Genomic DNA, 12319 nt, shown 5'->3' with positions numbered 1-12319 from the left:
GTGTAAAAACACCAGACAAATTATGGATTCAAGTACCAGTGGATATAAATATGAGAAACTCTTGGTTAAAAGTTGTTTACTACCGTAATGACGTCATTAGCATGGCGGCGACATTTCGTAGTGTTCAAAGACAGATAATAAAACCTAAAAACTTTAAACTGCAATAAAAAATATATTTATGTACCTTACGAAGTGAAACTAACATTTCCCGATTGCTTTTCCTCTAAACAATCATTGTAATACACTTTTAATTTTTTTCTCATCTAGACTAAAATACCCTATTCTTCAATAATTGTATTCACGACACTAGCTGGTTTAAGGGCAGCCCCCGACGGTTATTCCTATACAGGGTTATTGGTAAAACACTAACAACCTTGTAGGACTGTATTACTAACATCATAAACTACAACTTTTGTTCTATGACTTTTTATAAAACATAATACATTTGCCAAAAACAAACCTACAAGATTTCATTGTCCTATCTAACACATTTCAACTCTATTTTGCTATAGTGATAAAATTTGCCGCCCCTACCATCCTTACTAATATATAATATTATAAATCGGAAAGTGAGTTTGGTTGTTTGTTTGTTTGTTTGTTTGTTCCGCTTTCACGCCGTAACTACTGAACCGATTGCTTTAAAATTTTGCAGACGTAAAGTTAGAAGTCCGGATTAAATAATAGGGTACTTCTTATCCCGAAAAAAATAGATATTCCCGAGGGAAAACAAAAATATTGTTTGCTTGATGGATGGATTGTAGATGGCGCTGTGTGTCGTTTAAAAAATGATACGATAATGAATCCTCGAAAATGAGGAATTCCCGAGGGATGACGTACAATTTGTTTTATCGTCTTAACTGTTTTTTTTACATCTACTTATCCTGAAATAACTATAATTCAACGAATTACTAATTGGTATATGTATTAGTTAAGTTATTTAGTTCTTGAGGTATGCGATAGATGGCGCTGGGTGTTTTTAAAACGTGGTAACGATGTGTTTTTAAAATACGTAAGAAGTGGAATGATAGCTTTTTAAAACGTGGTGACGTTGTTTTTTTTAAGATACGTAAGAAGTGCAATGATATCTCGCGCTTTAACCTGTAGCTCATTGCTCAATCGCGAGCTTCCCGATAGCTCGATAGATGGCGTTGTGCTTTTCTGTATCGCGGTGTTAAGGTTCGCCGCGAATTAGTCTTCTTAAGGTGTTTTGAAATCAGTGGGGCCCTGTAGGGCCAGGGCCAGCCGGGGCTGCGGGTTGTTCGAAAGAGTTACCGCGGCCCTGGTATATAAAAGGTCTAGGACGGAACACGACAATTTTAGTCAGTAAGAGTCTGACACTCCCTCACCGCTGCTAACCCACAGCGGGAGGGGTCTTTTGATGATTTTCTTATAGTTGTGATTTATACCGCAATATAACCGAATTCCACGCGGGCGAAGCCGCGGGCGGAAAGTTAGTTTCTTTAATAAATAAAGGCCCGATCGAGACCAGTCGAGCAATTAGTCGACCTTAGAGTGTGTGGACGAGTCGAGATTATCACACATTACAATAAATTCGTTTGGTAAGGTTGGCACTTTTAGAATGAATGCAAGATCTTTACCTACCCACGCCTCCCGCGCACTATTCTCGTACCTAGTCATACTTTTGAATTGGTAACTCGCTACGCTACGAGTTCCCGCCTTTTTACAAAAAGATCAAATAAAAAAAAAAAACAAAATATCTTCTTCTTCACGCACTGTGTGCCTCGGTGGACGACCACTATCCCTGATGGCATGCCGGAATTGCCCGTAATCTCGTAACCGCTGTGTGGCGGCTAGCATTGTTACTCGGCTAGGTGTAGGGATGTTTGGGAATCGTATGGCGTATTGGCGACAGGCTTCCGAAATATTGTCATCACACCTAGCAAGCATTCGCACCATTTCCGTGTACTCGACATTTGAATATCGATACGCCATACCGTAAAGATAATTACGTTCGCACAACCGAATTTTGCTACAATGACACGTATGACGCGATGCGGGCGCATAAAAACGACTGACAGCCGCTCGTAAATAGGTCAAGTTCAAACGCTCCCCCGCCGCCCGAGCCCGCCTCCCCTCCGCTGTCTTTTATACTACTGTTTACGAAACGCTTTCTTTTGCTTCGCATAGACTTCGTAAATTTTAGAGCGTACAATTGAATTATTTTAATTTTTGTGTGAAAATTTTGATGAACTAAAATCTGGGAATTATTAAAAGTCATAGAACAAAAGTTTTAGTTTATGATATTAGGAATATGGTCCTGAGAGGTTGTTAGTGTTTTACCTATAACCATGTATAATTGGGTTAAGTCGGGGGTTTTGAGTTATTTTATTATTTTTCAATAAGATTTTTACCGTCGGGGGTTTTTTCAAAATTTTTAATTATTCCTTTTGTTATCCATTTAGTTTTTACCGGTTTGTTTGTGTTTTTTACTCTTAGGATGGGAAAACAGAGATCGTAAAATAGGGATAGTCTACCTATCATGGAAGTGATTGAATGCTGGATCAGTATCGTCAGATTCGTATATTTCTGAAAATGAAAGAGATAATTTGCATGATATGAACTTTTCAATGTTGTTTTGACTTCGATCTCTTCTCTTTTCAAACCAAGATAGTTTTTTACATTTTGCAGTATCTACATACGAGTCGAAGTTAATTGACTGACCTGTCTCATGATCAAATAATGCAAGTGTATGTACTTCAGGCTGAACATTAGGTATATCGCTTGTGATGAGATGCTCGCTGTACAGGATGATTTTCGGGCCTTACATGAGGGAAGCCAGCTCAATGCCTCGTCGGGCCTTACATGAGGGAAGCCAGCTCAATGCCTCGGCGGGCCTTACATGAGGGAAGCCAGCCCAATGCCTCGGCGGGCCTTACATGAGGGAAGCCAGCTCAATGCCTCGGCGGGCCTTACATGAGGGCAGCCAGCTCAATGCCTCGGCGGGCCTTACATGAGGACAGTCATCTCAATGCCTCGGCGGGCCTTATATGAGGGAAGCCAGCTCAATGCCTCGGCGGGCCTTACATGAGGGCAGCCAGCTCAATGCCTCGGCGGGCCTTACATGAGGGCAGCCAGCTCAATGCCTCGGCGGGCCTTACATGAGGGAAGCCAGCTCAATGCCTCGGCGGGCCTTACATGAGGGCAGCCAGCTCAATGCCTCGGCGGGCCTTACATGAGGGCAGCCAGCTCAATGCCTCGGCGGGCCTTACATGAGGGAAGCCAGCTCAATGCCTCGGCGGGCCTTACATGAGGGAAGCCAGCCCAATGCCTCGGCGGGCCTTACATGAGGACAGTCATCTCAATGCCTCGGCGGGCCTTACATGAGGGCAGCCAGCTCAATGCCTCGGCGGGCCTTACATGAGGGAAGCCAGCTCAATGCCTCGGCGGGCCTTACATGAGGGAAGCCAGCTCAATGCCTCGGCGGGCCTTACATGAGGGAAGCCAGCTCAATGCCTCGGCGGGCCTTACATGAGGGCCATACACCATGTACAACATACATCTTCTAAGTACATTCACACAAAAAACATTAGTTTATGGTAAGTAAAGTAAAATGAGTAAACTTACATTCGAAGAAAGCTGCACAGGTCTCTGGGGTCCACTCGCCACGGTATCATGTATTCCGCTGCTGCTTGCGTAGTTTTGCCGTAGGCGCCTGCCACCAGTCGTAGTTCATACCGATTATTTGGCAGAGCGTTTATAATGCGGTATGGACCCAAGATGCCACTGTCAAGTTTACTTATTAGTTGTTTGAGATTGTTCAATTACAAACACCGGATCATTTACAGCGAATGCTCTCGGTGCTCTTCTATTCCTGTTGAGACGCGCATCCTGGTTGGCCTGTTTTTGAGCCAACAGGTCCTCAGCTCTTTGTCGTCCCATTTCGCGACAAGCCTCGCGATTTGGAGTGGAGCCTTCTATCGTTATATCACGGTTGAGAGCATTTATAGCAGGGGTGGTCGTGTCACAACCGATAAGCAGATTCAGTGCTGAGCATTGGGTGCGTTTCTGCCTATTAACGTTCAATACAAGCTGTAGTCGCCAAAGTACATTTGACCAAGATTCGCGCTTATAATTTACATCTATCCTAACCATGTTCAGTACTGTTCGACAATACCGTTCTACTTGTTTGTTCTCTTGGTGCATTTCCGTCGTTATAAAATGTACCTGAATTCCAAAATTGGTGGCCCATTCGGCAAAGTCGGCACTGTCGAACATTCTGCCCCTGTCACACACAATTAGTCTTAGGAGTACCAAAAATTGACACCGCGTTAGTTATTGTCCGTTAAAGTTCAGTTCTGTCTTGCTTATACATGGGATAGATAAAACAAAATTTAGTAAAAGCATCAATTAAAATTTTTTTAGTTTATTCATATCCTCGGTTCACGGCACCGAGAAGTTAGCCAGGAATATTTTTGCTTCAACACTGGTTGACTTTGAGATGCCGCACATAGCCGAGGCTATGGATGCATGGAAAATTACTTGCCCGAATGAAAATCTACCCAGCAACCTACCTTCCCAGAGACAGTGGGATGAGCCGCTCTGCAGAGTAACCCGGAATAATTTAATAGAAACGGCAATTACTCCTGCTGAGCGAGCGCGCCTACTGGCTGTGGGTAGATGGGAGTCGGGACTTTGGCTACAGGTACTACCGTTGTCAAACACTGGCACCATGTTTGACGACACAACTTTCCGCCTCGCTACCTGTTTACGTTTAGGAGCACCGTGCTGCTCCCCTCATCGCTGCCACTGTGGTGAGGCTGTCACCAGCCTCGGACACCACGGCCTGTCGTGCAGCCGTAGTGCGGGCCGTATTGCGCGGCACGCAAATATCAACGACATTATACGTCGGGCTCTTGTTGCCGTCGGGGTGCCAGCTGTACTGGAACCAAATGGCCTGGCACGCGACGACGGTAAGAGACCAGACGGCATGTCTTTATTCCCTTGGAAGATGGGTAGGCCTTTAGTATGGGACGCAACCTGCGTCGATACTCTTGCGCCATCCCATCTTCCAAGTTCTGCGTGCTGTGCTGCTGCTGCCGCTGCGGCCGCGGAGAACCTCAAGCGGCGGAAATATAGTGGCCTTATCGGCAACTATATTTTCGAACCGTTTGGGGTTGAAACCCTCGGGTCGTGGGGTCCGAATGCGCACACCCTATTTAAAGACCTGTCTAGGCGCCTGGTTGACGCTTTCCGTGACCAAAAGGCTGGCTATTACCTCGGACAAAGGATCAGCATGGCCATCCAACGAGGTAATGCTGCCAGCCTCTTGGGTACGCTCCCAGTTGACAGCGATAGGGATGAATTTTTTGACGCCTTTTAGATATAGTGTATATATATATATATTTTTTATTGTTCTACTAGGATAGTTTTTTTTTGTGTTGTAAATATCTATGTATATAACTGTGTGAAGTGAGTGTGTAAATGTAATTGTGAGTATAAGTCTGGTATGTATGTATGTATGTATGTATGCTTTACTGCTTAAGAAGTCAGTTTTTAACCTTAGATTGACATTCGTGAAGTGAGAATGGGTAAAAATTTAAAGCTTTGTTTAATTTGTTATAAAGGTAAACGGAAAGAAAACTCTTTTGACGTCTTGCTAATGCGGTACGACATCTTATTGGATCAATGACATTAGTTATTGTACGTTTGTTATGTAACTTGTTTGGATCATAATGGGTACAGATAATGTTGTTTGGTAATGATATGATAAATAAAGAGCTGCCTTACGGTAAGAAATTGACACAGCTCATATAGCGTTCTGGTGGGGAATCTGTATGGTTTAAATGTCATGGTTTTAAGCAAGTATCGTTGAGCTCTCTATAATTGAATGACGTGGGTTTTACATGCACCACCCCAGACCCCTATGCAGTAACCAATGACAGATTAAACCAGCGCATAATATACAGTGCGTAAAAGTTCAAAGTCAGCCACATGCCTAAGATTTTTAAAGACCCGTATAAGTTTTCTGACACGTGACGAAATCATGTCAATATGGGGTTTCCAGGTAACTTTTTCGTCCAGGAGTACTCCAAGGTACTTAACCGTCTGAGTTTTACGAATAATTTGACATGAGCATTGGTGGTTTACATTGAAATCGCATGTATGAATACGAATCTCTACGTTAGGTTGTTTTATCCGTGAATTGGTAAATTGAACTAATGAAGTTTTAGACACATTTAGGGTTAGTAAGTTATTTTTCAGCCACAAATGAGCCCTGTTAAGTCTCTTTTCTGCATTTTGTCGTACATCGTCCCACGAGTCTCCTTCAAAGACGAAAGCTGTGTCGTCGGCATATGTAAAAATTTTGCCTTTTTCAAGTGACATTTGACAAAGGTCATTTATATAAATAAGAAAGAGACTGGGACCAAGTATACTGCCCTGTGGGACTCCACAGGTAACGGCAGCATCTGTGCTAACATATTTATCTATTTTAACTTTTTGCTGGCGGTCCGAGAGAAAATCAGTAGGTATACATTTTTAGCACCATTCCCCGAATACCACACCTTTCTAACTTGTCCACAAGGATAGAGATCGCGACAGTGTCAAACGCTTTTGCGAGGTCAATAAAAACTCCCACGTCATTTTTGTGCTATCGAGATTTGCACATACGTATTCCATCAAAGAGCTGACTGCTCCGTCCGTACTTTTTGCTGCTCAAACTCAAACTCAAACTCAAAATATTTATTTGCATGTTAAGGTTGTACAGATCTTAAATATAGGTTTAGGTTCAGCTTAACGGCCTTTTGCAGGCGTTGCAAAAATGTGAGGGCTTATTGCTAAATTACTTATTGCTAACTTATATTCTAGACATAAACTTTTTATCAAAAACAAGTGCGTATTAGATGTAATGTGGTAGGTAGCATTAGGTGATGTATTATTTCTTTATGTTACAAATTCATGTTGGTAGTTGCTGTTGTTATTTTATGATTTATATATTATATATACCTATTGATTTTAGCTTTTTTATTTTTATTTTTCGAAGTATTCTTTTATTGAGTAAAAACACCTTTTTATTAGGAATATTTTTAACTTTTTCTGAAATAGTATTTCTTTATTTTCATTTTGTAGTTCTTTAGGTAATCTGTTAAATATTTTGACTGCCATGTAGTAGGGACTTTTGTTGAGCATTTTAATTCTAGATGGAGGTAAGTACAGTCTATTTTTATGACGGGTGTTTATATTGTGGGTGTCTTTAACTTTAATAATAATAAGAAATTACAGGAAGTATATAATAAAGAATTTGACTAACGACAGCTGCAGAAAATGTAATAGTTCCCCAGAAACCATCCAACATATAACAGGCGCATGCAAATCCATAGCCCAGACCGATTATAAGCACAGACACGACCAAGTTGCCAATGTCATACATCAGAAATTAGCTCACCAGTACAAACTTATCGATTCCATAGTACCATATTACAAATACAACCCTGAAACAGTCTTAGAGAACTCCACCACCAAATTATACTTCGACCGCGCCATTCTCACCGACCGCACAATCCACTTCAATAGACCAGATGTAACACTCATAGACAAAACTAACAAGACCGGATATTTAATTGATATCGCCGTGCCGAACACACATAATTTACAGAATACAATAGCAGAAAAAATATCTAAATACACCGAACTTAAGGAAGAAATAGCTCGCCTCTGGCATTTGCAAAAAGTTGTCATAGTCCCCATAGTCCTATCTACAACAGGTGTAATACCCACACAGCTCCATCAATCTCTCAATTCCCTAAACCTGCCCCCAAATACCTACCATCTACTACAGAAAGCAGTGATACTAAATACCTGCAGATTGGTCCGAAAGTTCTTACAATGTGAGGCGGACAATACCAACCCGTAAATAACAAACCCAGTTGATGAACACTTGGCTAAGGCCCGTGCCATCAATTCAATCCCGGATAACCGGAGAAAAAGAATATGAAAACATAATAATAAAACATTTATTTCAGACCAAAATACACGATCCATAAGATGTTAGTAAAAGAATACTTAACCTAGTGTTAGTAAAAATAACTTAAATTATGACTATGCCTCCGTATCCAATGGGCTAGCATAGGGCTTTCCTTTGTTCTCATATTATTACATTCGCAAAATATTATATTCGCAAAATATTATATTCTCGAAATATTATATTCTCAAAATATTAGAAGTACAATCAAACACAGTGAAAAACAAAAATTAATTTATTTAAATCAAAATCTCTTTATTCCAATCGTTTGTTGCCCGTGGTACTACCAAGCGGTCTGGTAGTACCACGGGCAAGAAAAAACTACCCGTGGTACTACTGTCAATATTTTAGGCTTTTTTCAACCCTTTTGTTGTCACAGTTGATATTGTCATCCTAGAAAGAGAATTGAAACATATTTTTTTTATGTGTATATATTCTGGTACTATTTCGTAAATAGATCTCGTAGTTGTGAAATTTTTCATTGCTCAAAATCGACAAGAGTCAAAAACACTTAGATTTTTTTCACAAATAAGAATTGAATATTTACTTACGTTTTTCGTTTTATTTAAAATATTAAGTAGGTAGTGTTATTCATTAAAATTATCGACCGCATTGAGTATTGATATGATCATGTAGGTTATGCTGTCCTAGTACTTTACTTTTTTGGTTCGGCCGTATTCTGCAAATTAGTTTTTGACTAATCACCTCGTCTGGGGAAACTTCTTTCCGTACCCGGATAAAACGTACTTTGCGTTCAGCGCAGAGAGTGTAGCTTCCTAACAGTGAAAGAATCATTGGGTTTGACGCATTTGGTGCACTTTGCAACTAGTACACTTCTCAAATGGCACACTTTGCAAGTGGTGCTCTTCTTAAATAAATTGCTTTGTTATAATTATCTTGGAGTAGGTGACTCTTTCTTACATTTTTTTTTTCTTATTTTCATCAATCACCGGAGTTAAAAAGTGAACCTACCAATCTCGGAATTTCGGTGCAACTACTCTCCCCGTGTACCTATCAGGATAGCAAACTTACCTGAGTATTCCAATTTCCCAATGAAACGAAAAACGTAAGTAGATATTCAATTCTTATTTGTGAAAAAAAAAACTAAGTGTTTTTGACTCTTGTCAATTTTGAGCAATGAAAAATTTCACAACTACCAGATCTATTTACGAAATAGTACCAAAATATATCAACATTAAAAAATATATATATTTCAATTCTCTTTCTTGGATGACAATATCAACTGTGACAACAAAAGGGTTGAAAAAAACCTATAATATTGACAGTAGTACCACGGGTAGTTTTTTCTTGCCCGTGGTACTACCAGACCGCTTGGTAGTACTACGGGAAGAAAAAATTGCCCGTGGTACTACTGGTAGTACTATTGGTAGTACCACGGGCAACAAACGAAACCTTAAACAAGGTTGTAGATTTGATTCCCATCCGAGAGAAATATATGTGATGAATAACCTATGTGATAATGTCAAATATTAATTATTGTTTCCCTCAAATTAAAAACATTTTTCGCTGTGATTGTTCTTTGTGTAATATTTTGAGAATATAATATTTCGAGAATATAATATTTTGCGAATATAATATTTTGCGAATGTAATAATATGAGAACAAAGGGTCGCAAGTGCGGCTGCTGAGCACGAGGTCTCGGGTTCGATTCCCGAGTCGGGCCGAAATCGCTTTGTGGGTTTTAGAAGACTTTCACAAAGCAGCCCGGAGCCTGGAAGCTGGTGATTGATACACCCGTGCATCGGAGAGCACGTAAATGTCGGTCCTGCGCCTGATCTTTTTCCGGTCGTGTCGGATTGCCGTCCCATCGGGCTATGAGAGTGAAGGAATAGGGAGTGCACTTGTGTCTACGCAAATGCTCGTGCACTATAATATGTCCTGCGTAGTTGGCTAATCTCCTTACATGAGAACAGCCGCCGTAGCCGATAATCGGCTAGAAGGACATCATCATCATTTAATGGTTACTTAAGTGGCTCCTTAGTATAGATTTAAAAAAGCTCACTCTCAGAGACAATTAATGATCCGTTACCATCCCTTAATGATAATTAAAGTTAAGTACAGCAAAACCTTTACTTAAGTTTCTAATGATTGATTATGACATTTATGTTTAAGGTTATAAAAGTAAATAAAATATTTTAAAGTCTCAGGAATAGAAGTGTTTTAACAATAAAGTAAAGATGAGTGATTTGCTTGACTTTATTGATTTTGTAGACTATACCAGAAGGTTTAGAGTAGTGGGGCCAAATAAGAAGCCCAGGAGGAGTAACATTAGAAGTCTATAGGAATATAAAAGGGTATTTTTCTATCAATGTTCAAGCAGTCACTGGGACAAACTTGGAATTTTATGATCTAGTAGCCCGGTGGCCTGGCAGTACCCATGATAGTTTTATTTATAACAGCAGTGCAATTAAACAAAGACTGAATACTGGTGTGTTAAAAGGGATAATTTTAGGGGACAGCGGGTATGCAGTTAGCAATGTGCTACTGACACCGTTTTTATCACCAAATTCAACTGCACAAGAAAACTACAACAGAAGCCAAATAAAATATAATGTGGAATACTGTGGGATGTAAGATGCTTTGGCATTTGGAAAAGAAGGTTTCCTTGTCTGCAACTTGGCATGGGTATAGATGGATACAGTTGTGGCTGTTATATGTGCTTGTGCGACACTGCATAATATTTCTTTACAGGTTGATGATTTGGTTCCAAAGAACTGGGAATCTCCTCATATTGAGAATGATGATGTTGTCCCGAGTGAAAGGCGTGAAAGCACAACCAACAGCAATGGATTTTTGGTGCGACAATCTATAGTTGATAGATTTTTCTCATAAGATAATTTTTAATAAATAAAAATCCATGAAATAAGAGGAATACTTTTTTAATTGTTGAACAAGAGGCCAATTATGTAGTACAAAGTTTATTTGACTTCCTCGTTGATCTAGTGGTCGCAAGCGCGGCTGCTGTGCTCGAGGTCTCAGAACGATTCCCGGGTCGGTCCGAAATCGCTTTTTGGGTTTTCTGAAACTTTCACAAAGCAGCCCGTAGTCTGGAAGTTGGTGATTGATTCCTGATTGAACTCCTGTGTTATACTATCCCATGCTGCTTGTTTCTTGGCGACTGACTTGCCATCTGTTATTTAAGATTCCACGATTGGTCTCTTTTTAACTAATTGTGCTAACAAAGCTTTTTCGTCCGCCGTGAAATTAGCCACACGTTTGCGTGGGGCTCTTGTTCCTGAAGACTCCTAAAATGAAACAAGCACAAGTTAAATTCTTGTGAATACATGTAAACGAAACTTACCATGATAATATGTTAAGATAAAGCTATTTATTTCAGAGCTTATCACACTTTTCCACACACTTTTCTTTCCTGACGGTTAACGGAACAAGAATTTTAAACGTAACCTTGACACTGACAGTACAATATTGACAGTGATACCAGAAAAAAGTTTCCATGTCCTTTATATCATTTACATGAAAATAGGTGTTTTTACGTAAAAACGATCCCGATATTAACAAATTCTTATTTCTATTGTTGATATACAAGGTTTTAATGTATTTAAATAACAGTTTTTGCTACTTAATAATTTCACATTTTAAGGTGCGGCTACACCTTTCGTTTATCGATAAGCATTATCAAAGACAAATTGACGATACTCTGCCCTACGGATACTTAAAGCTGTCATTAACTAATGAACCCTTAAATTTCTTCTCTGGGATGTATCGTTCATTAACAGATTTAATGATAATTAGTTAAGGACTCATTAGGACTAATTTAAGTATCCATTCTGAGTGTGGCAGTAAATGATATAAATGATTTGATTTTGTCTTTGACTTTGACTTTATAGAGGATTATTATTTCAACAGGTGGAGTTGTGTATTTTCCGTAATTCACCATATTTTAACACGTACTGCCACACTCACTGCCACACTCACTGCCACACTCATAATGGATACTTAAATTAGTCCTAACGAGTCCTTAACTAATTATCATTAAATCTGTTAATGAACGATACATCCCAGAGACGAAATTTAAGTTTTCATTAGTTAATGACAGCTTTAAGTATCCGTAGGGCAGAGTATCGTCAAATTGTCTTTGATAATGCTTATCGATAAACGAAAGGTGTAGCCGCACCTTAAAATGTGAAATTATTAAGTAGCAAAAACTGTTATTTAAATACATTAAAACCGTGTATATCAACAATAGAAATAAGAATTTGTTAATTTCGGCATCGTTTTTACGTAAAAACACCTATTTTCATGTAGGTAAATGATATAAAGTACATGGAAACTTTTTTCTGGTATCACTGTCAATAT

General features: G+C 39.6%; 1 long non-coding RNA gene across 1 annotated transcript; it reads right to left on the bottom strand.

Annotated features, from left to right (window-relative positions):
• Nucleotides 1–11161: 11161 nt before the first annotated feature.
• On the bottom strand, nt 11162–11801 carry LOC135117252 (uncharacterized). The gene is made up of 2 exons (XR_010276742.1): nt 11304–11801; nt 11162–11247 (listed from the first exon to the last, which is right to left on the bottom strand). It is a non-coding gene; the product is annotated as an uncharacterized LOC135117252 (long non-coding RNA).
• Between the last annotated feature and the right edge of the window lie 518 nt (nt 11802–12319).

The sequence above is a fragment of the Helicoverpa armigera genome, chromosome 8 (assembly GCF_030705265.1).
Source record: "Helicoverpa armigera isolate CAAS_96S chromosome 8, ASM3070526v1, whole genome shotgun sequence".
In the NCBI taxonomy this organism is placed as follows: domain Eukaryota; kingdom Metazoa; phylum Arthropoda; class Insecta; order Lepidoptera; family Noctuidae; genus Helicoverpa; species Helicoverpa armigera.
This window is presented reverse-complemented; position numbering and strand designations above follow the sequence as displayed.